The sequence below is a fragment of the Branchiostoma lanceolatum genome, chromosome 1, assembly GCF_035083965.1.
Source record: "Branchiostoma lanceolatum isolate klBraLanc5 chromosome 1, klBraLanc5.hap2, whole genome shotgun sequence".
Lineage (NCBI taxonomy): Eukaryota > Metazoa > Chordata > Leptocardii > Amphioxiformes > Branchiostomatidae > Branchiostoma > Branchiostoma lanceolatum.
In genome coordinates, this window is record NC_089722.1 from 35,758,286 (window position 1) to 35,786,113 (window position 27,828).

The 27,828-nt window shown below is 42.0% G+C and overlaps 1 protein-coding gene across 4 annotated transcripts in view; it reads left to right on the top strand.

The window, feature by feature from the left end:
- The first annotated feature begins 388 nt into the window (after nt 1-388).
- Nucleotides 389-27,828, top strand: part of LOC136421239 (furin-like protease kpc-1) — a 217,503-nt gene continuing 190,063 nt past the window's right edge. For 2 of the 4 annotated variants that reach the window (XM_066408460.1, XM_066408438.1), the window contains exon 1: nt 391-990. The gene's annotated coding sequence lies outside the window, so the exon portion shown is untranslated. Of the gene's footprint in view, nt 991-27,828 lie in introns of all 4 variants that reach the window. The other 2 variants (XM_066408448.1, XM_066408467.1) reach the window with 2 other exon arrangements.

The window sequence follows — 27,828 nt, forward strand, 5'->3', positions numbered from 1 at the left end:
CTGCCCTACAGCTGGCTGATAGCCAATTTGTCCCTGGCAGCTGCAGTACATGTAACTGACGTTTCATGACCCCTCATGACCCCTCATGACCAACTTTGCCCCCAATCTACCCGTATCAATATCCCCGTCGCAACCAGAACGCATAGTAAAGCATACAATTGAACACATTTTTACCCTTTTCTCGTTAATTATGCAAAACACTTCGCCCAAAATCTAATCATCTTGAGATTTGCCACATACACACGGACACACCAACTACGACAACAAACCATCCAGGCGTTCTCGACTTATTCTGTTCACTAACAGACACACAGACAAGCACCGTCGCATAACCTTCTCGACGAAACCATTCGTCGCGAAGGTAACAATGCCCAAGAAGAAGAATAAAACTCCGTCAGCAACTTCAGCTGGTTGCAGATGGCGCCATGAGGAGACCAGGGTCCTCATGCATCGCAATCTGGGGGAGTGAGGAGGTGCAGGCCAAACTGGGGAAATGTCACCGAAAGAGGTGTCGCGATTGAAAAAAAAGGAGTGTGAACGGGGTCATATATATCTCCATTTTTCATGGAGATAACAATACCTCAATTTTTAATAGAGGTAACGTTAACAATGCTTCACTTCCTCGGGGGTAAGATGACAAACGCTAGATCACCCCCTGAAATCTTGCTCAATAGACTGTTCCACTTTCAGTACGCATGTTCAGATCAAAACTTACAACCAACTCGACTCGTCTTCCTGGTCTTACCTTGGTCTTACATGTACGGTTGTCTAAACAGAAGAGTAGGGGCGTGAAAAGCGTGAAAAGGTCCAGAAACAACCCTGAACATCCGGTAACGCCAGACCAGACCAGAAAGGGAGAGTGAAAAGTCTTGGCGGAGTGAAGAGCTGACGGAACTTAAGTACTGGCGGCCGGCAAGTTTTGACGATCGATTCAACATTATATGATAACAAAAGTGGGAGGGAAAAATACGAGCAGATAATTCTGTACAGGTGGGTACTAAACCAAAACATTTTTTGGTTTATCTTCAACCTTTTGTAGGATGCGTACACCATTGTGTACACTAATTTGGAAACTTTATGGTACACAGTTTCAGTGAATTTTGGAGGGCTGCATACAGTTTACTATGAATTCAGAATTTTGGCTGGCCACTGGAGCTTGCATGTTGGGCCAAGCTGACTCAAGTTTTTTCTTACCATTGACTTTCCACGAAATTACCGCACAATCCATCTTAGATTTATGGCAACTACAAACTGCATTTAGCTGTGTAACAGTGGGGTTCAAGCAACTCTTTTTTTCAGTGGTAATCCCACACCCGACCCTGTGTGTGGTGGCAAAATGTGCTGCACAAGGATCAGGGATATCGAACTCGGAGATTCGAGAACGAATCTTAAAAGAGGGTCTGCATGCCCTTTTTCGTGAAGCGTTACGAGCGATTTTAATAAACCGTTAATCGTTACCGGCCGCCCTGAATTTACCGTTAAGCGTTATCGGTATATTACTCGTGAAGCGTTACTGGTCGTTATAATTCCTCGTTAAGCGTTATTTGTCATCCTGAATTTAACGTTAAGCGTTATTGAGTAATTCCTCTTTACGCAGGAGAAAGCATTTCAGTGGGTCAAGATTTCAAAATTTTCTCCAGGGAACACACGGCTCTGGCGAAAATATGTCGGTAGGGCGCCCCCCACAAAATTTCAAGCTGAAACACTTCTATTTTTCACTCTACTAGCAAAGTTTTCTCCTCAAAATTCAGGAAATTAAGCGTTTCGCGGTTCAAGATTTTAAAATTTTCCCCGGGTGCATGCCGGGTCTCCGTTGAAAAATATTGTCAGGAGGGCGTCGACCCCCAAAATTCAAGCTGAAACTCTTCTGTATTTTTTCACAAACAGAGATATCATTTAACTTATTATATAACTTACATTACCAGTAATATTTGCCCATCGAAATGCAAGAAATAGCGTTTCAGGGTGTCAAGAATTTTCCCCGGAAGCATGTCGCAGCTCCAGCGAGGTCTGGAGGGCGTGATGCCCCTCAAAAATCAACCTGAAACTCTTCTGTATTTTTTTTTCAAATAGAGATGTCATAAAACTTAGCTTACTCTTCAGCAAAATCCCCCCCTCAGATTCCAGGAAATAGCCTTTCAGAGGGGCACGATTTTAAAATTTTCGGCGCGCCTTTGGCGCTCGTCATCGTGATCATGACATTTCCTGTCGCCGCCGAATTTAAAGGGTTCGGAGCAGGCGTGCGAGAATGGTATAGCATAATCGGTCTCTTGCTACAAGATAAGGACGACTAGTTGCAAAAAAAAACGTCGTCTTCAGGGGTATCTCATGTTCTAAAAATGCTGAATTTACCGTTAAGCGTTATCGGCCGGCCTGAATTTACCGTTAAGCGTTATTGGCTGGCCTGAATTTACCGTTAAGCGTTGCCAGGACCCCCCCATGCAGACCCTCTTAAAACGAAAAGGGGGAGCTGATCATGCAATCATTGATGGACACTTTTTGTGCCCAAAAAATAAGCTCATCAATTTTTCTAAAATTGCTATTTTGCACATTGATTCCACAGACCGAGCTGTCACTGAAAAGCTTTCTTTTTTAATAGGCTTGTAAGGTAATACTTCATAACCTTCATGAGAAATGGAGGTATTGTTTTGGGCATGTCTACAGCGGGTTTGTATAAAAGCCGGGGCCCCAACGGGGCCCTGATAGTGCCCCACGGGGCCCCGTTTGTGGACGAAAGTTGCTGACTTGCTTCGCTGTGATGCGATGTGCCACAAATACACACAACCGATTGTCATAATGTATGTACTAAATGTGATAGGGAATTAGACACCCTACTTTAGACAAAATACCCTCAAGACGTCCAATGTTTTCCTTCCATGTTTTCCCCGGTCAATTTCTCCGGTATTAAACTTCCACGTGATTTGATCAAAATTCATTGATTCAAGCCTTCAAACAGCCCCATCGTCACTCCTACGGTACGGACTGGAGCTGGCTGACTGGAGCTTCTCTGGCTAGCATATACGATTTTCGGTGCACCGTGTAGATCTGCTTGGAGATTAGCTCCTCGCACCAAATATCAATTTCCGATAAAATCTCACGGATTCGCGCTTCAGGTAACATCTCGTGAACCGCGAGACTTGCATGTCATTGGTCAAATTTTCGTGACGCGGCGTGAATGGGGGCTGTTATTGGTGGAATTCTGATGTCTCAGTACCAGTTTTCGTGGGAAGAAAGTGCGTGTAACTTGGCGTCATGAAACTTGAACAATGTTTACGAAAACATACAAATGTACGGAAAGCCTGGTGACTACCAGAGTATTTCGGATTTTTTTGTGTGGGTATAACTAGCGGTGAACTGGGGAAAACAAAAGAGAAAACGTGAGCCCGATGCGACCGGCCAGAATTGTAGTGGGCACTGGTAGTGGGAAGGGGGGCGCACAACGCTGTTTTTCCCCCGGACCACCAACTCACTGGCAACCACGGCGCCTCCGTTTGTCTGCTATAAAGCCACCTTGGGTTGTCACCTGTCGCCGGCGGGAGATAGAAATGGTCTGAATCGACTTCGCCTCAAAGTCCGCTACTTTTCTGGAGATCTTTGCAAAAGTCCAAGCCCTGTCTATATCTATACTCACGATTTTTGTCCATCAAGGGCTTAGTGCAGGCATTTTACCCCGCGGGGTACCCCATAGGTTACCATGCGGGGTGCCCCGTGGGCTCGGGGTGCCCCGCGGGCCCCTGGTTTTTACATAAACCCTGTCTAGAGCGTGCTGTTCCGGATATTTGTAGTCAGCATGGTTACTAGTAAGTAAGAACCTCTACTAGTATATGGATTATGATTTTATTTGGTATGTGGGTACGTCTTGGGAAAACGAATGTCAAAGGCATTTTTGTTAAAATCTTTCAAGGAGCATAACTGAGCAATTTTGTAATGATTACCTGTTGTCAAGTCAAGTCAAGTCAAAGTTTATTGCACAACGATTGTAATAGGTACAATGTAAGGCAAAGATAAAATGCTACTGGCTACTTATATCAAACTACTAAAAGCTACAGGAAGGTTCAATGCTATACAATGATTAGGTTCTAGGCTGTACAATGTTCCATTTCAAACTACAAGAAAGCACTATCTATATAATATTATCAGAGGTAGAAAATATCAACAGGTGATACAATATGGAGCCGTATATGTCAATTATACAATAACATGGCGAAGAGATGAATGTCTTATACAACTAAATCGCTATTTCACGGATTCTTTTTTGCATAGATGTAAAAATATATTGGCCTAGATAGATAGATATTGTTTCAGGACATGACATAAGTACACGGAACGTCTCTGTTTTCGACTGAGGTAATGTTACATTAATGTTTTACACTTGATTGTCTGCAATAACTTCACTCTTTCATCTTTATATGTTGGACATTCCATTAAAAAGTGGTATTCGTCTTCGACATTTTCTTTACACGTAGGACAGAATCTCTGATTGGCTGGGACATTTCGGTGTCTGCCTTTTTCAATTTCAAGACAGTGTGCTCCAATACGGAGTTTTGTTGTGTGTGTTATGAAGGATTTGTTTTGGACTGACTGGAGGTAGTTCTCTATATGAAAGTCGGTTTTTATTTTTGAATATGTTTCAAGTTTCTTAAAGCTTCTTATCGTTTGCCGCCAGCTTGACAGAAACTCGCCTTTCAGGCGCTCCTTAAACATTTCTCCGAAATATTTGGCATCGACGGTAGGGTTCAACCAAATGCTTTGGAGTCCATGTCTGCAAAGTGTATCACGTATATGAACAACCCAGTCTTGTTCTTGTCTAACGGCTTCGTCATACGCCTTTTTAACAATTCTGTCGTTCGGCATGCTGTTTAATCTTATCCAGTATTTAACCATTTGAGTCTGAGTATCTATGTATAATGGATACATACCCAATTCGCCTCTCACAGCAGCGTTAACCGAACTTTTGGGGACGCGAAGGAGTATCTTGCAGAAATTTAGTAAAACATATTCTAGATCGGAAATTTCGTACGAAATTGATGGTTGGACCACTGTTATATTTTGGTTTGCTAGATCACTAGATCGATATATAATATTTAGCTTGTCACTGTATCTACTAAGTCGTAGAAGAACAGGTCGAGTAGAAGATGGTTCGGTTTTTTTCCCGACACGGGTTGCCTTACGGATACTCACATCTGATCCTAAAACCGGAGATATTATGTCGGATACAGATTTCCTAATGTTCTCATTTGGATTCTCAGTTATTCCATGAAGTATGAGGTCTCGTGACTGAACATTTGTTCCCAATATTTCACTACAATATAGCAGGATTGGTTTAACTAGGCTATTAAATAGATCAAGTGCCAGAGGTATGGATGGGTTATGATTTGACATGAGGATGGACTTTAGTTTAAAAGAAGCCCGGAGGGCTTTTATTCTAAGTTGTTTTGTTGCTCGGTGAAAAGAACCAGAGGGTGTTATATCTACCCCTAAGTATGTATAGAAGTTAGTTATGTTTAAAGTTTGTCCCTGTGATTGGAAACTATGGTTTCGGCTATTACCTGTTCGCGCATTTTTAGAAAATATCATAACTTTAGTTTTGTCTCTATTGATTGAAAGCTTCCAACGTGTGCAGAACTTATCCATTCTTTCGAGACACTCCTTTAGCCCTTGCTCAGATTTTGAGACGAGTACAAGATCGTCCGCCCAGAGAAGGCTGCTTATCGGAGTGTCTCCAAGCATTACGGGGTCGCATGATGGTGATGAAAACTCTGATGGAAGGTCATTTAAAAATAGGTTGAATAGAATAGGACTTAAGGTGCACCCTTGACGTACCCCGCAAGTGGACTGAAAGTAGTCTGAAAGACCATTAGGTGTTTTGACACAGTATTTTATGTTGGAATATATGGATTGTATGATTTGGAAAAACTTACCACCTATACCTAACGATAGCATCTTGTAATATAAACCATGTCTCCAAACGGAATCAAACGCTTTTTTGAAATCTACAAAGCAGGCGTATAGCTTCCCACGAGATTCAGAGAGCTGTTTATCGACTATAGTTTTCAGTACAAAGATATTGTCACTTGTCCTAAAATTCTTTCTAAAGCCAGATTGGAATGGGGTTAACAAATTGCTGTCTTCTAGAAAGTGTTGTAGTCTATTGCTTAGAATGAGAGAGAACAGTTTCCCCACGCAACTAGAGATTGCAATTCCTCTATAGTTTGATGGGTCTGATGAATTTCCGCTTTTGTATATGGGGACAAGGATGTTTTGATTCCACTGATGGGGAAAGTTACCAGACTGGAGGACGAAATTGAACAGTTTTTTTAGTGGTAGGACGAGTCTGTTATCACATTTTAGCATCTCGTTTATAATCGAATCTGTGCCAGAAGCCTTGCTGCTTTTTAGCTTACCTAGTCCTGCCATGATTTCCTCCTCTGAAATGTCAAAATCTAGCGGATTTTCTGTTTTACTTTCAAGGGTTTTGATAATATTTTCTGTATATTCATTGTCTTTATTGTGAATTATAGTGTTGTCGTTTATCGTCTGAAGGTCTGGTCTTTCCTGCGAGATATGTTGGTGGAATTCTGCATCAGATTGATTAGTTCCAACAGGGTCGTTCAGATTTTCGAAGTGGGTTTTCCACTCTTCAGGACATATGTTATTATTTTCATCTTGATTATGATTGTCTTCTTGTCTCTGAATTTTCATCTCTCTCCAAAATTTTTGTGGATCTGTTCTACTAAGTTTGTATAGGTTGTTCCACTGTCTTTCTTTAAATAACTTTCTTTCGGTTTTAATTTTTTTCTTGTAAATTTTAAGGTTGCTGAAATATGCATGGCGTATATCAAGTTTCCAGGGGCATTTAGAGAATTCAGAAGCCAGATGATTGATTTTACGTTTAAGAGCAGCACATGACTGATTAAACCATGGTTTGTTTTTCTTTTTCCTTTTCTTGTTGTTCCTGTGAACTATCTTACGTAAGGACTTGTCAGCTACACGCATGATGATATCGCCGATCTCCTTCACGGCGTCTTCTACATTTGTGTGGGACTTGTCCATAAAATTTTGAAAATCGTTGATAATCGATGAGTCTCTTAATGCCTCAGTGAACTTAGATTTAGAGTTGTCGTCCCAAACATATTTTGTTGGGAGCGGACGTAATGGGAGATTAGATTTTCTAAGGTAAGGTGAATAATTTGTAGAGATAGAACATGTTATCAAACAGTGGTCAGAAAGTACGGATGGGTCGTTCACTTTAAAATATTGCACTTTTGAGAAGAGTTCCGAACTGATAATACAATAGTCAACAAGGCTTGAGCCGTTGTATTTGTGGCAAGTAAATTTTCCTGCCAAGTCTCCTGCTACTCTACCATTTAGAATTATTAGACTACCTGATGAACAGAGCTCTATAAGTTGTTTACCATAATTATTTACTCCTTTGTCGTGACTTAGTCTGTATCGAATGTCCTCTTGGAAATCTATAAACTGGTCGTAATTCAGGCAGTCATCTATGATTGCAGTCTCCTGTAGAGATCCTGTTCTTGCGTTTAGATCCCCTAGCAGCATGATATTTCCTTGATTTGAGTATTTGCAAATATCATTTTGTAGAATTTCAAAGAGTAGGTTGTTCCTTTTGTCAAGAGACGATGAATTTTCGGGGGAGAAGTATACACAACCTACAAATAAATCTCGTTCTAGACCAAAGTACGTTTTATCTAATTTGCACCATAAGAAGTCGGGATGTTTTGTGGGAAGTTTTGTAAGGCCTTTCATCAGCTTGTTTCGGAACATAATGACTACTCCTCCTGAGCTCCTATTCATTGTTTTTTTTATATCCCTATCACTTCTAAAATAACTAAAAGAGTCTAATCTAAAATTTTCGTTGGGTCTAAGCCAAGTCTCCTGAAAACATACAAAATCATAACCCTCTAAACAACTAATAAAATCATCGTTCTCACTTTTCCGCCTAAGGCCGCCCTGAATGTTCCACGAACAGAACCTCAAAGCCACTTTCTGACTTGACATATTTTGATAAAAATGCCGAGTGAGCGGTACTAGATGTATAAAAACAAGACGAGCATAATTACATGTGAATGCAGAGTGAATCAAAACAAGATAAGTAGCGTAAGAGCCACAGAATATGTGCATAAACTTTGTAGACTATTAGCATCAATATCTATTGTGATTACAAATTAATGAGGGTTTGTTATCTGTCAAATGAGAAAAGTATTCAGTTACCTGATTCTGATCACATCAAGGCATATGTCATTTTAGTGTCCATTTCTAGTTCAGTGTCTCAGAAAATCGGTCAGCATAGTCACCAATTTCTCTGCCATGTGATGCTTGTCCTGTTTCTCGCTCCATCCCCTAGTCCAAGTCGATCCTGTTCTCTGGTTCCAGTTGGTCCACATAGAAGGCGGCGGGGGTGCTGTGTTCAGTGGGTATAGTGGCGGTGGGCCCCGAGCAGAGTTGACCATGTAGGGGTGGTTGTTCTGCACCGTAGACGTTTTCCTAGCTGGCTGAATAGTGTACTGTTTGGTGGGTTCCATGTGTTGTCTGTCCGTCCCAGGTCCCTGGTAATGGCGTAGCGTACGTTTTACGTCTGCTACCATCAGACGAACCCCTGCGTCAGGTCTGATATGGATGCCGTCTGGTTTGTACAAGGATCTGTCTTCTGATAGAAGCCGGTGTCTGATGTAGATGAGGCGATTGTCGTCACAGCAAGTCTTCTCGATGGCAGAGTTATACTTTACAATGTTGTTATTAAGCTTAGAGTTCATGTTGACTCCTCTCGGCAATACCTGGGATATGGCGATCTTGGCGTTGGGGTAGGCCGCTTTCGCGGCCTGAATCAACTTACATGTTTGTTCCACACATACATCAGTGCTGTCCGGTCGAGCTTTGGTATTGTCCATATCGTTAGACCCAACATGTATGATTACGAGTTCAGTGGTGGTGTCTGGTGACATTCTGATCCTTTCAACAGCCTTGGGCAGTGTTGTTGTTTTGTCAATGTTGGTGCTTTTGTCTGGATACATTTTACCGGGATTGACGTCGTTCCACAGAGAGTCTGCGAATATCCTGACATCTGTCTTGTCGCCTACTACACTTTCGGTCGTGCTTGGAGTGGTGTTTTCATCGGACTTCTTGTCAGCAGGAGCCGGTATCTTGGAGGCAGGGGTAGTTGGTCGCTTTTGTACATTAGTGACAGCGCTGTCCGCCAAGTTTGACTGCCCAGAGACAACGTCTGAGGCAGGGGTAGTTGGTCGCTTTTGTACATTAGTGACAGCGCTGTCCGCCAAGTTTGACTGCCCAGAGACAACGTCTGAGTACAAACGTTGAATTCTCGAGTCGTCCTCCCCCTCTCGAGAACCCTTACCTGTCGGTCTGGTAGGTATGTGAGCAGATTGTGCGTGGTTTGTTAGCAACAGAACTTGGGCTTGTAAGGCTTCGTGGTCGGCTTTTTGGGAGCCTAGTTTGTTAGCGAGGTCTGTCGTGATTTGGCGTTGTTCTTGGAGTTCTGTCGACAGCCTTTCGATTTGTTGTGCTTGCTTCTCAGTCACTTTCTTCTTATTCTGAATGCTAGCTTGTAGGTCATCAATTTGTTTGTTTTGCTTGTCCATTGTCACCTTATTGCTGTAGACAAGAGTCTTCAGTTCGTTCATCTCATCCACCAGTTTGGTGTACAAAGCCTCGGAAGTAGCGCTGGTGAACCCTGTAGTCTGTGATGATCCGTCCGGATTGTCTTCGTTGGACAGGGCGCGGCGTGATCGGGGGGAATGCTGAGGCTTTGTCTCTTTTTCCTTTCCTGTAGGACCTCGTGCCTTTGTGAAGGGGCTCAGAATAATATTCTCAAGTCCACCTAGCACTTTGCGTATTGAGGGCGAGACAAGAGATTTGGGGGTTGTATTTCCTGCGTGATTTTCCTTTTCTACGGACAAATCTACTGTACAAGTGGTTTGTTCTGACCCAGCTTGGTTTTCATTACAATCGCTGTCCGATTCCATCATGGCGGACGAAGCATTCTCTGAATTAGTCACCATTGTTTCAATGTTGTTGTCTATTGTTTCACCTTCCGGTTCCTCATTGTCATGTCCGCCATTTTGTCCCGGGGACGCGTCAGCTACATTATTGACAACTTCTTTGAGCCCAGGGAAAATGCTATCAGCATACCATTTTGCCCCTTTTCCATGGATGAGAACAGTTCCACTATTATAGAAGTGTATTGTGAGCACTTTGTTGTTGGCGACTGCTGACTTGCGCGTGTCCGTAACTGACAGCTGTGAGTCCTTGTTCTTCCAGGTGAACTTGTAACCTGTCTCTCGTTCGAACGAAGCGTTGAAGTGCGTTTTGTTTGCATCTATCCAAGTAGGTACACGATCAGGCGAGGTACGGAACTTGAAATTACATACCGTGGTCTTGTTAGAGTCCGCGTGATCCTCGGTGATCTGTTCAAAGTCCATGTCCTTAGCTGGTGTGTTCCATGGCTTGGTATTGCTAGACCTGGTCCTGTATCGCTTTGTCTCTGACTGCGGCTCCGGCGTCCCACACTCTTCCGCGTTTTTTGGTCGTCCCATGGCAATATAACTCAGTCGGATGTCTTAGATATTTAACTTTATGGTCTTACTTTGTATAAGAACTTACATAACTTGTATAAACCACTCTGCAGCACACATAACGGCTCAAAAACTCATTTATAGACGGAGCGCGTGTGACGCACGTCTAGTCATGGCCGCCATCTTGAATGTTGTGCAATGAACACCACGACTGATTTAATCTGACACAATACAATAGTGAATTTGTTTATCCTCGATTTTGCTCTATACTATTAAAGCTGTTTGTCTATCTCTCCATCAACCAACAGCCAGTTAAACTGAGGTAAAATAGACACACCATGTCACAGATGGCTGCTCTCCCTCCCCTCCTGACCTTGTCACTACAACATGTTCTCTTCAGGACCTGACCATTGCACACTTTTATGTTGCATACCTAATTACTGTATTTAAGAAACAATCAAAAGATTTTGCATATCAGCACTAGATCTTAACTTGGGGCGTATTGAAAAGTGTCGGATTAAGGTTGCGTCGGATTAAGGTTCAGTGCCGTTAGTTTTTGATCCCCAAAAATGCCCAAAATCAAATTCTGTCTCGGTAGGACCTAGGAAAATTTGGCAAAAATTCGAAATATTTCACGGAGGTCTGAGATTTTCATATTGTTCATCCATGGAGTCAGCAACAGTTATGTTGGTCCTAAGTCTCTTATAGTTTACCTGCACCCTTTTCTATCGATGAGGAGGTTGTAGTCTAACAATGTATCAATGAAACATAGCTGTTTCTGTTTTACAAACATTTGTTGCTTATTTTACAAGTCAGAGACTTAATCTTTTTTTCTTTTTTTGTATATCTAAATTATTAAAATCATGTGTTTTGTCATGGTACTGAAATGGTTGCAAAGCAGTATGGGTAAGTGGGTGAAGTCTGCCATCATAATCATTACATCATGACAATCATAACATGTTGAGAAACCATCCAACAAATGCGGGTAAGAATGTTGGACCCATTGGCAGATACTATACACGGTTGATATCAATCACCTCTGAATACTTCTCAGCGGAAAGAGTCCGCAGCCTGAAAGTTTGATCATACTGAAACTTTTCACACTACCGTATTGCCTCGCATAAAGTACACACTTTTTAAACATTTCAAAATTCAAAAGGCACCTCAAGTCATTGCTAAAGTCAGGGTGCGTACTTTATTTGAGGTTATTGCCCGGACAAATTGGAAAAGGACCTCAAACCTTTGCTTAATCAAACCAGGAACCCAGCTGCCGTGCAACAATGCATGGCTCAATACCTGCCAATTTGCAAAGTTTGTAAGTTGTTGTAGTAGGCAATCCTCAAGTTTGCAGAGACAATGCTGGCAGAGTAAACAAGAGAATCCTTAATGAATCTAAGGAATGGCATCATGTAGAAGTCCTTGATATAAGAAAAATGACCTGGAGATAATAGGAGGGACACCATAAATTTGAATTTATCCTGTTCAAAATTTGTTCAAGATCAGTGGAGAAGGGGTGCGAACTTTATTTGGGGTTTTTCACTTTAGGTTTCAGTTCTGCAAATTTGTCTGGAACTAGCCCCAAATCAGGGGTGCGTACTTTAATTGGGGTGCACACTTTAATCAAGAAAATACGGGGGTATATATTTCATCAGTGTCAAAAATACTTATCCAGACAGGGAATTGACTTGTTTCAGCCCTATGCAGGCAGCTTACCTCCATGAAGTGTGACAGGTGTGGTTGAGTGGTGTTCTTTAGGTTTACTCAGGTAAATACAGGTATGTGTAAATATAGGTGTGGTGTTTGGGTCATAACACAACCACAATCACTTGATGACGTAAAGCCAGAGACTTGCGTGGTACACATATACAGTCTAACTAGGTAACGACTTCTCAGAGGAGTGAGCCACTTAAATCACGGGTATCCAAAACGGCAACTATTAAAACTGGTTTTCGAGGGAGAATAGAGAACAGCTATTCTTGCATTAGGAATATTCAAATTCAGAGCGTATTGATGTATATGGGGGCACCCCCTAGTTTATTTTGGGTCTCAATTCGAGTTTGCACATCCTCAAGTCTAGCGACTGTCTCTTCCAGGAAATACTTCTGAGCCAAAACAACTGTGAATGGGAATGAAGGATATCCCTCTAGCTACAAGAAAACCTGAGTCTCGGTTTCTTCAACCTCTGTAATTTTAGTAAATGTTAGAGGGAAAAAGTATTTTTCCGTCAAAAATGAGGCGCAAAATTGGAATTTTTCCGTGCCACCGTGGAACTAAACTCATCACAAACTTTTTTGATACGAAAATGACTTTTAGTTTTACAGTCAGAAAGAGAAAACTCCAAGGTATAATCAAACCCATTATAAAGAAAATCCTACCACTGAGATTTTCACAATAACCCAACGCGCGAGGTAATGCAACACGGCCAAAAGAATGCAACAAAGGCCAATCTGGGTGAAAGGGGCAGTTAACCTTCAACACGGACGGTTATCCGGAAATAAGACTTGGGTCCAATTTTCACCCAAAATACACCAATTCTTTCGCTTTTCATCCGCGTTGGTATTTAATGTCAGTTTGCAACAAATTATGAGAAATGTGAACTCAAACCTCAGCACTCCAATCCCTTTTGACTTTTGTCCTTTTTTTGTCGCGCACTACCACGGACCCCTGTCGCGGAAGAACTGGTGCGTGCACCGATATATTAGACATTCAGAGATCTTGCAAGGGAGATTGCTAAGTCCATTATAGAGGTACAAATTTAGATTATGGGAATTTCATTATGGCGGCATTTGCAAGTTAAGAGGGTGAACATTATTACCTTCGCCAAAAAGGTTATGTTTCCAGTAGCATTTGTATGTACCGTAAAATTCCTATTTACGTACGCACCCCTCCTAACGTACGCACCCCCGATTTGGGGACGATTGTGGGCCTGACTCAGTGAGTTGAAACGTTCAGGGGAAAAACCCTCCTAACGTACGCACCCACTCTCCAGCATTTCGGTGGATAGTTAAAGGTTGACATGATCATCCTTTCGATGATGTTTACCGACTTAATGTGTTACTGAGAAAATGTTTCCGGGTAGAAAATGTCAAACAATTTAAAAAGATGTATTTATTTATTTATTCTTTATTACTGATTGATTGTGTGGTAGCATTCCACACTTCATTTGCATGAAGATGTACCGTGCTCTCAAGCTGATATGCGATTTTTACGAGGAAGAACCCCTCCTAACGTACGCACCCCGACTTTGGCGTTGGTCTGGAGCACCTGCTTGCGACTTGAAAAGTTAAAAAAGTGTGTACGTAAATAGGGATTCTACGGTATGTGTAACAGTAGGGTCCAAGCACCTTCTTTGTTTCAAATGTAAATGTAATGTATGTATACTATGTATATATGTGAAGGAAGGAAGGAGCGGTTGATATTCGGTCCCGCTGGAAAGAAGTGAGTGATTGATATTCGGTCCCCCTGGAAAGTTGTGAATGGGAGCTGACTGACCCAATTTTCGGAGCGGCGATTCCGAGAAGCAACAAATTAGATTGATGTGGCCTGAAATTACAGTAGAATCCGCTTAACTGCACATCCCATTTGTCAGCGTATTTGGTGCAATTATCCGGCTGGTGCAATGATTCGAAATTGCCCAGCTGGACCGGTAGTACACTGTATCATACAGGAGGTGAATAGTTTATAAACCTCTGTGTGCTGTATGAACTTGTTAGCACGCATTTAGATGTTAGAAAGCTTTCATTATACAGTGCCGTAACACCGTACAATGCCGTAACACCGCAGATCTAGATTCCACCTCTTGTTAGGGTCACGTTTATGTATTAAAACAAATAAGTTTCAAATTCTCAGGAAAGACATCTCAGGACACAGTGAGTGAAATTAGTAAGCGCCAGAGAGGCCCCTGTAATGTTTGGACAGATTAGACTGTGTACATCATGGTAGTGACTTACTGTACAATGTACTGAACTGCATATCCAGTGGGTAGATATGGTTAGATGACTTAGATCAGTGACAGACCATTCTCCTTATAGCAGAACCGAACCCGCGTATACATCCTTCGGGTGAATGTAGGAAATTTCAAGGACGTGGATTCAGCTCTGCCATAAAAGAATGTGACCGATGATCACGTCAGCACCGCACTGTCAAAAGCAACTGCTCTGTCCATCCACGCGTCTGTAGCCCTTGCCCAGTTGCAGTGCCGCTTCTGACTAGATCTGAGAACTGCGACTAGATGTACGTAAAGACGCTGGTCTTTTATTATTGCAGCAGTATGTGAATATAGTGCTGCCGCAAACCTAAAACCGCAGAGAACACCCCATGTCATCTCATCCTTAATGCGAAAATCCCCGCGAACTTAAATGCTTTCATAGTTACTGTAATTAGAGAGGGCCTGCATGGGGAGGTCCCGACAACGCTCTACGCTAAATTCAGTGGGCCGGCTACGTAATACGCTAAATTCAGAAAGCCTCCCTACGCTCTACACTAAATTCAGAAAGCCCCTCCTACGCTCTACGCTAAATTATGGAGTGGTCGGCAACGCTCTACGTAAAATAAAAACGGCCGATTACGCTCTACGTAAAAGGGGCATGCAGGCCCTCATTAGACAGTGTACAGGTAGAGACCAATTTTTGTTGAGTACAGCATGCTGTCTTCAAAGCGCAATGCAGGCGTGCGTCTCTTTATGCTGACGACACACCCCGTGACACACCGGGACTTCCCATACGATCGCTATCTACGTGATTGTCAATGGAGACCACCTTCTTTTGTTAGTCTAAACAATTTTAGACATTTGATTTCATTAATCGAAGAAAACTTTCAAGAAAGTTAATCCTCTAACTTGTCATTTGAATTATTTTTCACAAACATGTATGTTAATCCTGTTTTAAACTTTTCGAGTAGAAGTTAGGCCACACCAGTTTAATTTGTTGCTTCTTGGAATCACCGCTCCGATTTTTACAATTTTTGGAAAATAAAAAAAATTGGGTCACAAATTTTCACATAATACATGTATTTACATTGTATTCCTATAATATGTTACACCCAAGCTCAACAGTCGGAAAAAATATTATCAGGACTTATTACCTTCGCTGAGAAGGTTATTCGTTGATGCTTGTCTGTGTGTCTGTTAGTGAACACGATAAGTCAAGAACGCCTGGATGGTTTGTTGTCGTAGTTGGTGTGTCGGTGGGTATGTGGGAAATCTCAAGATGATTAGATTTTGGGCGAAGTGCTTTGCATAATTAACGAGAAAAGTGTAAAAATGTGTTATATTGTATGAGTGTATACTAGCTGGGTGCCAGCTGGAACGTGTTACTGGTGTAGGGGAAGTGTTACTGGTGTAGTAAGGAGATATTCCCATTGGGCCAGGGGGTTTGACTGTTCAAATTAGCTTGTCACATAATAGTTAGATCCCGAGACCTGGGCTTCTAAGTGGATTTGGCACCGCCCACCCGAGGAGTTTGTTGGCTCCCGAGCTAGGGCAGAAGGTTATGCATAGGGTAGCGTTTGTATGTATAAGAAGACCAGCATAACTCAAGAATGCCTGGATGGGTTGTCTTGATATTTGGTATGTTGGTAGGTCTTGGTGAGACCTGAAAATGATTAGATTTTGGGCGCTCTAGCGGCTCGTTATAGTACTGCAGCGGAAATTCCTGTTTTGATATCTCATGTTTTGGATATGCTATGGAACCGACTTTTGAGTGGTAGATAGCTCTTTGGAAAGGGAGTAAAAGGTATCGGTTTGGACACCCTAGCGGCATTTTCTGGGACTGCAGGAGCAGGTTTTGCTTCAGACTGTGAAAGGGAATAACTCAAGAAGGTCTTGATGGATGGTCATGCTTTTTGCTAAATGGATAGCTTGAGTGATGATTTACATGAATTAATACTTATTATGCAAATCAGTATCTAATTTGCATAACTAATGATGAAAATTGATACATCCTCCAAATTCCATGATAGGACTCTCAAACATGTGACATGACTGAGGAAGAGAGAAATTAATATCAACTATGCAAATGAAGACCTCTTTTGCATAATTAATGAGATATATTTTAACTCTATAACTTACGTGGTGCTTTGTTTGATTGGATGATAATGATGCAAATCAGATTTTAATTTGCATAATTAATGAGGCAATTTAAAAACCCGCTGTGTTCCATGATATGACTATTCAAATATGCAAATTTGTAACTGAGGAAGAAAGGAATGTTGATAGATAGAAAATATGCAAATGTAAGCTAATTTGTATAATTAATGTTAAACTACTATAATTCCATACTAGTTAATGACGGCAATTTCCTTCTTGTGGCATTTGGAAGTAGTGTGAATGTGGACACCATTGAATCAAATTATGCTAATAAGGAGCTTATTTGCATAATTGATGATAAATGTTAGCATAACCTTCTTTCTTTCGCTCATAGTCATACTTTGGACAACTTATGTTATTTGGGTGAAGACGACCAACTGGTATGATTCATAATTGATGAGAAACACTCCCAATATGTCAGTCATAAAGGTTAAAATCATTTGGCGAAGGTATGAGGTCGTAGAACTCTTGTTGTGTAGTATTTTGGTTTACATATTAATCAAACCTAGAAATCTAGCGGAAACATCCCAAATATGAGAGAAAAAGTCTGTAACTGCACCCCTCCCCATGGCAAACATGCACCCACAAATGTTACGACAGACGAGGGCAAACAAACCTCCAGTATTCCCAATGTTCCTCTGTTAGTTTAGACACGCCAATCAGCCGACAGGGTAAAACACAATTCCTTTATTGTTCTGGTCTCAGACCGGAGTTTATTTTACGATTTCGTATATAGGCCGACACCCTCAGGCTGAGGGGCTACAATTCCGCCAAGAAAAGTATGAAATTGTAATCATATCGACGAAAAGCGGTCTTTTGCTGCTTTCCGATGTATTAATCGGTATCGTCTGTTGTCCCTTTATTTTGGGTAGAAACCATGGTAAAATGTAAATTTTGGACCTGAAAATTATCATTTTTTTACACTTTTTTGATCGAGTCTGCTTAAAAAAAAAAGAGTTTTCCTGGGGTCACGGCACGTATGCTGAGGAAGCTTAGTAAATGGTGTCTCTGAAAAATAAAAAAATTTAAAAAGTCATGTGATAACTTTTTCGCAATCTCCGATGACGCAAATTCAGCGAAAATGCATTCAAAACGCTGCTATTTGGGTCATCAGGCAAAAAAAACGTTGGCGTGGACTGATACAAAAAAGGCTTCGATGGCGAACCAACTTCACCACGCACAAAAATACTACAACTCACAGGCTTTACAGGAGATAGAAAAAATCTACGCACAGCTAAAACGATCACCAAGCAATAGGGGGCAGAAATCAGGGTGACGACCACACACTTCTGGCAGATTACCGTGTCATGACCCCAACCCTGGTCAGATTTGAACTCCGACCCGGAACCTTCTTCAAAGAAGTACAACAGTTTGATCAAATCGTCTGGTGGATTTTGTTCCGAACAATCAGAACCTCCGTCACTAGTAACACTAACAGCAGGCAGTATGGCGCTGCGCTGGCTATTCCGGAAGAGTTGATTTTAAAGTATTAGAGGTGAAAAATTCATAAATTTTGACCGTGTTCTGATGGTTTCAGTTTTCCCTGATATTGCCGATGTTGATGCCAAGTGTAACCATCTGAACACAAAAGCAACCAGAAAACATGTAAATTTGTTTCCTTATATTAGACAATCTAAAATTGTCTTCTCTTTATTTCCATATCATAGATCGTGGTTAAAACCTGCTATTGGACAGTCTTGCTCAGAGTTACTGATGAAAAGTAGTGAATGCTACTTGAAATGACTGACCGTTTCCAAAATCATATACAGTTGTTTGGGTAACTGTTATTTGGCGTATCGTATTACCTGGATGTCCAGCCTTCATCGGCCTTCCATAGATAATTGACAACGATTTTTATTGGCATATTGTATACGGTTGATTTTTAAGATTTAAAAAAAAAAGCATTTTCTGCCTCCAAACCGCATTCCAATGCAGAATCGGGGACGTTTGACATGCCTACCTTTAGTTTGCCTTTAAAGCTTAAAGCTTGATTTAGAATGAAGTGTTGTAAGAAACTTAGTTAAAGGGGAGGGTCCAAAGTCCCACAAGATCCATAGTCCGGTAAGGTTTTAAGAATCATTGTCGCAGAGATATGCATGGGTTAAGCTGCACATGATAAGTACACCTAAGTTATGGACTAAACCTTCATGTAAATCACCACGAAGTTGGAGTAGGGTTTGCGGATTCGATGGGGTGGTCTACAGGGGTGGGCTAGTGGGGTGGGCTACCTCAGCATCTACCCTTTCTGGACCTCAAGGCTGTGCATGGGGGTTTGGCCTCTTATGGAATTTCCTTGAAGAGGATCTGGGTCAAGCTGTGGGTGGGCTAGAGGGAAGGTAACAGCACCAACACTAAGCCATTTATCATAAACAAACTTCTAAGTACTCAGTATACAATTAATTAGGATTTTAGGGAAGAGGTACAAGGGGAAACAAGAGTCTGAGGACCCAAAATCTCCATGAAATTTGTTTTTTTTTAATGTTGTGTTATGTTTGTGTATGTTATTTGTTGTTTGGTTGTTATGTTATGTTTTATCTGCTTCAGGGTGGTTGTGTTTGTATATATTTGTTTTATGTGGTCTGTTACGCCTAAGTGCATTTGTTTCTCCTTCTCTTTTGGCTCTCATGTGATCTCTCTTCGTCTTCTTATGTATCTCTGACACCTGGATACATCCCGACCTTGCCTACAAAGTTGTGTAAATTATAAACTATCAGGGACAGCGGTTGATAGAACACAACTTTACAGGTGAATAAAAGACAGGGGTACAATAGATAAGCAGGAAAGGTTACGGGTGACCAGATCATGTCAAAGTGCTACGTAGTTACCTATAAACTGGTAGCAATCGTAGCATTGTACGTTAAATATATTGTGGTCCACAGTACCATTGCCAAACCATTGAGAATATAAAGCCAGACCACAACTGGTACACAGTATGAGCAAGAAACAGCCTGTTAACAGGTCAAAGTGAATTTACACATAATCAAATGTGTGATGTGTCCTGGTTACTTCACATACCTTATGCTTTGGATCCCCATCATATATCCTTTGATCCACAGAAACTGATCTTGACCTCTTCTTTGCTATTTTCCCATATTATTCAACTGGGGTCCTCAAACATACAGACAGACTGGAATGAGTCGCCTTACATTAAAACCATGTATAACTGTTCCTTTCACTACAGTACCTGCTGTCAAGCTTCTAGTCTGGTCAAATCAGTCCCTACAGACTGTTAAGCGCCAACAGCTGTTAACAACCAACAGTTGCTAAATTGATTGATGGGCTTGGCAAGCTAAAGCCAACAGCTGTTGACAAGTGACCCACTTACGCTATAGCTACTAACATTAAGCACCCGATATAGGATAGGCCAACACAGCAAATATAGATTTCCCCATTACTTAGGCAAATTAATTCCAATTTGCATAATTTGCACTTCATCGTATACAACCCTCTCTAAGCTACCTGCCATGTAAATAACATGAAAATCTGTCGCTCCTTTCTTCAGTTATTCACCTTTGAAGATTTTGACAAATACGCCATTACAGTTCCAGTGACACATACCAGAGGGCCCAAAATCGACCTTGACCTTTCTCCTCCCAACAACTACCCACATACCAAATATCATTTCAATCCATCCACACGTTCTTCAGTTATGCTGATTTTAAGCGTCCGGTGACACATACATACACACACGGTGACACAAACATACACACACGTGCACACGCACGCAAACACACTAACTTTGCATGATTTGCACTTCAGTGTGTACATCTCTGTCCAACCTACCTGCGTACCAAATAACATGGAAATCTGTTGTTCCTTTCTTCAGTTATACCCCTTTAGAACATTTTTACAAATAGGCCATTGTAGTTCCAGGGACACAAACTAGGGGGCCCAAAATCGACCTTGACCATTCTCCTCCCAGCGCATACCCACATACCAAATATCATTACAATCCATCTACACGTTCTACAGTTATGCTGACTTTAAGCATCCAGCGACACACATGCAAACAATTTACCTCCTTACTTATGCAAATTAGGTCTCATTTGCATAGTTTGCACTTAAGTGTGTACATCTTGGTCTAACCTACCTGTGTACCAAATAACATGACGATCTGTCGATCCTCTCTTCAGTTCTTCTACATTGAAGATTTTAACAAATACGCCATTGCAGTTCCAGTCACACATGCCAGGGGGCCCAAAATCGACCTTGACCTTCCTCCTCCTAACACCCACCCACATACCAAAAATCATTACAATCCATGTACAGGTTCTACAGTTATGGTGACTTTAAGCGTCCGGTGACACATACATACACACAAACACCAAACGCAAGCAAAACAGTATATCCATGAAAAAGCCTTTTTTCATGGAGATAATAAACTGGAAGTTGCATAGAACAGCTAGGGAATGAGAGAGCCTTTGTTTGACAAAATTCAAAACATATGTCTCACATTTAGACTAGAATGTACCTGAATGCATGTGCTTGCATACAATTTACAATGTATTTGTGGCTATGTGTGTCAGTGTGCATGAGCGTGGGTTGGAAGTGTGTGTGTTTGTACAATGTATAGTGTTGCTTTTGTTGCTCATTTCTTTCTTGTAGCCACAATGCTACTGTCCTGTTGGCCTGACTGTGCATATAAAGGAACAGGGAACATAGCCCTCCATGTTTAAAAATCTAAAACTGGGGATAACAAACTCCTGCACGATGTAAATGTATGCAGTATGCTCATTGCCCACCTCCACCCCCCACTGTAGCATCCCCAAAGCAATATGATCCTTCAGCAAAATAAAGCATTCTTTCCGGCCCTCCCACAGAGTGACCCATCTTTTCCTCAAGGAAATTCCATTCAATGCTAAACCCCCATGCACAGCCTTGAGGTCCAGAAAGGGTAGATGCTGAGGTAGCCCACCCCACTAGCCCACCCCTGTAGACCACCCCATCAAATCCGCAAACCTGTTGGAGTATGTGTTGAAGTTGGTAAGCCCCAACGGATAAAGATTTTAAAAATTTCACAAGTCTCACGCCTTCTGTGCAGGTTGACGAGCGAATGTATCTAGAACATGCCCTTCAAAACTCTTTAGTTGTTCATTGTAGAATACAACATGTAAAAGGATACCACCATATATGGGAAGGATATTCATTAGACTTCCTCTAAAAACAAACCTATATCCTGTCTTTGCCTTTAAAGTTGGATAATCGGAGTTAAAACGACGCCGCAGTGTTCATCCTGTCGTTTCGCCATCTTTATCCATCGCCATATAGCACAGTAGATAGTAGCACCATATTTGTATTTGTTTCAGAAGACTAGTTATCCCAGGACCTTTATTGTTAGTGCAGTTGATAGCACCATATTTTAGTTGCTTAAAATCATGTCAAGCAATGACAGGACAGGGAAACTTAGGAAGTTAGAAAGGGAGGTAGAGAGAAGAAAGGAAGGAAAAGAAGGTAACGCCATAGAGTTGCTTATGTTATGTTAATGATGACATCATAGTTAGACGCATCATAGACGCATCATGTGTTCTCTATGATGACGTCATGGGTTGTGACGTATGTTAGTCACTTCCATCATGTTAACTCTGCCGGTTTTTGTGATTAAAGCTCCCAAGTTGTACTCAGCGTCTGAGTCGCTTACTAGCGCCCTTGGCCACTTAATGGCGCATCACCTATATGAAGGCAGCCAAGAGGTGCCCAATACGATTACATGTAGATTAGTTAACCCGCCGGTAGAGCGCCAACCATTCCAGAAAATTGATTACCCTAAAAATATCCAATAGATATTGCTGCTGCCAAGGGGTTTGCGGAAAAAGCTGGGCTGTCTACCTGGCCTGGCTAGCTGGCCTGTCTACCTGGCCTGTCTACCACGTCAGGCTAGCAACCCAAAAACTCAGAAACTCAGAAACCCCCATTCATATCCCCACAAATTGTGAGGCCCCAGTGCAGCCCCGCCCCCTAGCGGAACGTTTCCAAAGCACACCCATTACTCTGGGCGCGGCACAGCACACGCCGATCGTCATTCGAAACCGCGATTTTCGTCCCCTCTAATTGATTCCTACGAAGTTTACATGAATTGCTTCATCGTCTGAAAACGAACCTGTTGTTACCATCTCATGATTCTATCGCCATTTGTTTATGTTATCCAAAGGAACTCTCGAAAACTGCATTACCGAAGTCACAGACGTCGCCGATCGCCATCTCATACTTCACGTGACCATGTTCTTTAAGCCTGCTTCACTGGAGGGCGCTGTTTCAGTTGCCTCTGAACGCAGACCGGCGTATGAACCACATGGCTGACAGACTAAAAATTACTGATACTTCCGGTTCATGTTTACCGTCTGCTTTGAAACAACAGCTTTTTTTGTAGCAAAGTTTAACCCAGGGAGGGCGCTGTGAACTGCAGGCCGTATGTTGTTAGTATGTTCCAATTAGTACGTCTGCCGGGGACGTCCCAGGACAGCTGTCCCAGGATGTGCACCCCGGTCACCACGCCAGAAAGCCTGGGCGAGGCCCCGCCTTCTTTTCACTGAACTGAAAGCAATCCCATAGTTACGAAGCAACAAGTTCCTCTATAACGTCTGCGCCAATATGAGTAGAGTAGAGTAGAATTATAACGCAGGCCCGCAAACCTGTATGCTTTGTAATAGTTAGGCCATGGCTGAGGCCTTTCTATGAGAAAATAGGGAAGCTTCTCCCACAAGGGGCTTTCTCGACTCCGAGTGGGGGAGCTTCACTATTTTCGCATAGAAAGGCCTCAGCCATGGCCTAACTGTTTTAGAACATGGCCACATCCCCGAAGATCCTCTTTCTATCAATATGAATCAAAGATATTGTTTTCAGCACATCATACTAGTATTATAAAAAAGATAAAAAGTATTATATTGAAGCAGAATGACCTGTAAACAAGCTTCGTACATGTCCTATCTGTTTTCAGAACCTGGCCACTACCACGAAGTTTCTCTTTTACAATTCATCCCCGTGGTCTCAAAATATTACATACAGATTTTAAACTGGGATTTTTTAACTGTGAGTTACTAAAATGTTCCTTTTCTTTTCATTGGAGTACTGGAACTGTTTGAGTTGAGAGCATTATGTGTGTTCTTTTCAAAAATCTAAAAACTGTGATTCTGATTCCCAGTTTCCCAACTGTTTATAAACTTGACTTTCCATTTCATTGTAACGATTGCTTGAATTTGTGCCTGTTAGTCTTTAAAGATTTGATTCAGTTTGATACTTTTGTTCTTGTGTGGCTGTAAGATAACAATGTCCTTATGTGAATCAAATAATGAACCCTCCCTACCCCCCTGGCAGTTAGCTGACACTGTGACCCAGGTCTCACATGGCCTAACTATTACCTTTGCGCTCTGTGTGTTCTCATCTGTTGCATGGAGCAATTTCGTAATTTGCCGTACACAAATACCGTATGAGTCTCCTGCAGTTTGCTGAAAAGAAATCGGGGCACAATCTTTCCTTGCGGTCTTTGCAATATTGTTATTAGTGATTATCACAGCAAATATCTTTCCTGTTTGGTTTAATTTGACTTTGAATTCTGAACGAAAACTCCAGGCTTTTAATGCCTGCGCTACTTATGATAACATGGATACGTCGGACTGTCAAAACGTTTTATAGAAACATATATGTATACATGGTACATGCTAGAAAGATATCGTCAATTTTGTCAACTTCTGACGTACGTCTCTCATTGTCATTCTGGTCTACTTCTGACGAAAGTCTCCCATCTTTTTTGTTTATTCGTTCAACCGGCCCACAAGCTGTTATGAAATAAACGCACAGGGTTGGGGTCAGGTTTCTACGTACTTGGGCTTATAGTGGCGCCAAGTTACCACATGCCAGGTACAGACTGGCAGTATACAACGGTCTACTCTTTGCCCCTGTAAATGATTACCCGTGTAATTTGAAGACATGGGAATGTTGTCACCGGCGCCTGAACCATCTGTCAACCAACACGACGGATTATATCTCCATCACAGCAAAGTTGCACGCACGCACGCACGCACGCACAGACAGACACGTCCGTTTCAGGCACGAGTGCCATGTTTATTATCACCTTCTGGCAGAAGCTGATAATAAACATGGCACTCGTGCCTGAGACTGGTATGAAATAGACATGAAAGTGTAAGCAGACTTACATACATCAACTCTGCATTCGACCCCCCCCCTAGTAATGAAGTATCCATATACATGTACTGAGGTTAATCATTTTGTATACCATTGTTTCTTGTTTTGCATGTATAGTTGTAGAAGACCATACGAAAGTCGCTGTACTTTTGTCGTGTCAATAAAGATTTCTTCTATGTATTAGATAAAACAAGGAACCCTAGGCCTGTTCACTGTCCGTTTACGTTATGTTCCGTGTAATCAGCACACTGTGAAATATACACCGATCGTGGCCACTTTCTGGACAGGGCAGGACAGATACGGCCGTATCAAGGATCAAGGATGAAGGTCATTGTCATCTCAGCGTCCAGACATTGTTTTGTCGTGCTTGTAGGTTCAACAACTCTGCATTCACCTTATTTCAAGAAAAAATAAAGAGGTTAGAAACAGAACGTATTATAGTGTAACATTGTATCAAATATCAATTTATCAATAAAAAGATATACCATAGATACACCATAATCGTTGCAAGGCATGTTTATTTTCCAAAAACTTAGCCTTCTTATTTATTAAAACGTGCGTGTTAAGATACCTATTTGGGTATTTGTGTTAAGATAGTTTGTTTAGATAGCCTTGTTTCAAAGCAGACGGTAAACATGGACCGGAAATGTATGAATTTTTAGTCTGTCAACGTCCGCCGACAGCCACGTGGTATGAACGTTACATATTCCGGTCCGCGTCCCACCTACAGCCGGCCCAACCGTAAGACACATGGTTCCTTTGTTTATCTAAACTGTTAGTATCGTTGTGTTCGCAACTTCACCCTGTCCCACAACTTACGCATTGAGATTCACACAAGTTGGGTTTGATACTCAATTCCGGGATGCTCCTGTAAACTGGGAGACACCGGTAAGGGAAGGGTGTCTACGCTGGAGCCGGAAGAGACGTAAAATGGTGGCTCCAAGTTAGATATTGATACAACCTGTCAACAACGATGTATTCAGAGGCAACTCTACTCTACTCTGAAACAGCGCCCTCCAGTGAAGCAAGCTTGAAGAACATGGTCACGTGAAGTAAGATGGCGATCAGCGACGTCTGTGACTTCGCTAAATGCAGTTTTCGAGAGTTCCTTTGGATAACATAAACAAATGGCGATAGAATCATGAGATGGGAACAACCTGTTCGTTTTCAGACGATGAAGCAATTCATGTAAACTTCGTAGGAATCAAGAAGAGGGGACGAAAATCGCAGTTTCGAATGACGTTCGGCGTGTGCTGTGACGCGCCCAGCGTAACGGGTGTGCTTTGGAAACGTTCCGCTAGGGGGCGCGGCTGCACTAGGGCCTCACAATTTGTGGGGATATGAATGGGGGTTTCTGAGTTTCTGAGTTTCTGGGTTGCTAGCCTGACGTGGTAGACAGGCCAGGTAGACAGGCCAGCTAGCCAGGCCAGGTAGACAGCCCAGCTTTTTCCGCAAACCCGCTGCCAAGAACAAGGTTGAAAAGACCACCAAGGAAGCCAAAAGCCTAATTAAAGGCATACAATGTGTACGATCGCAGGCAACGTAAACAATGTCCCGCCATTTTGTTTGTCGGCGGCAGGTTGATCTCGCCGTGAGAGGAAATTTCTATCCGTATGTGAACAAGTACTGTGATACAAAATATGGCACATATTTGCGACAAAAAAGGATATTGCAAAGCTTTAGTGTAATTCTGTTTACATGGGATTGCTTAAACATGCCACGGTAATGACCTGGTTGTCATCTTACCGGCGTTTGGACCCCCTTTTTGTGTTGGAACGTTCCACTAGAACGCAAACCCAAAAACTGCTGTGACTTTTGTGTGCAATAAAACCAAAGTGCAGAACGCTACCGTTTAAATGAAAACTATGTCTGTGCAGCTTTAATCACAGTCATATGCCTGTTGCAAGATCTAAGCTATCACGACAAAATGTACGATGACAAAAGACATGCGCATTCACTTATAAATTAGAACAGTTATGGGACTATGGTCTCCTCCCGTTACTATCAAAATTAATGTGCGGTCTGAAAAATTTCATTCCAATGTAGAATTGAAATGTTTTCTTCAACAAAATCCGTTTTCTGTCAAGTGTAGCCATTGAGCTACCAGTACAGTCAAACCTGTCTTACCGTATTTTCTCGATTAAAGTATGCACCCCAATTAAAGTACGCACCCCCGATTCGGGCGAAGTTCTGGGCAAATTTGCGGTCCTGAAACGTAAAATGCAAAACCCCGAATAAAGTATGCACCCCTTCTCCGGGCCGACGCCAAAGTTGAAATGTCCCGACCAGTATATGTCTTGACGGCAGTTCCTACCACAAATTATTGTTTTAAAATAGATCTAAGTCGTTTATTTAAGTTTTAACAGGCCACGAGATACGCATAAGTTTCGTGAGACGTCCAGCAATCTTCTGCCCGCGCGGTGGGCGGAGAAACAACGCCCCGCTTTTCCAATGTTCAAAACGCACATGCTGCATACCTGCCTGCTTCTTTACGTATTGTAACATGTCCGACTTGAGCTGCTACTCAGTGCTCGCATTCCCCACTCCGTGAAGGTCGCAATTATTTTAGAAATTTTGTGTTACATTATTTCGAATTGTACAAACTTTAACTTTTCGTAGCGCACGTGCTATTCCGTAAATACACGAGCTACATGAAGGAGATCCGATATGACGTTAATTTCTGCCTGAAATTGTAAAAATATTATGTAATATAGTGTTGAAAAGTTCCATGAAATTTACACGCACGATATACAAAACAGCATGTAATGGTTGGTTGAAATACTCAAGTTAGTTTGTGAAAGTAAGGGAGAAAACGTACGGCCTGTGAGTGTGAACCAGCGTATTTTCTCAATACAAAACACATTGGAAACGTTTGATGTATTACGTGGGACCGTGCATGTTTTATAAAAGTAAAGAGAAGCCGCTTTTTGCGACCCGCCAAACATTAGCAGGTGCCCTAGAAGCGCTGCAGGAACGCTCAGTAATCTGTATAAAGATTAGCTAGCAAGCAGCTAGTTCCGTACGGAACGGCTTTTGTTTACCTGCTGACATTGA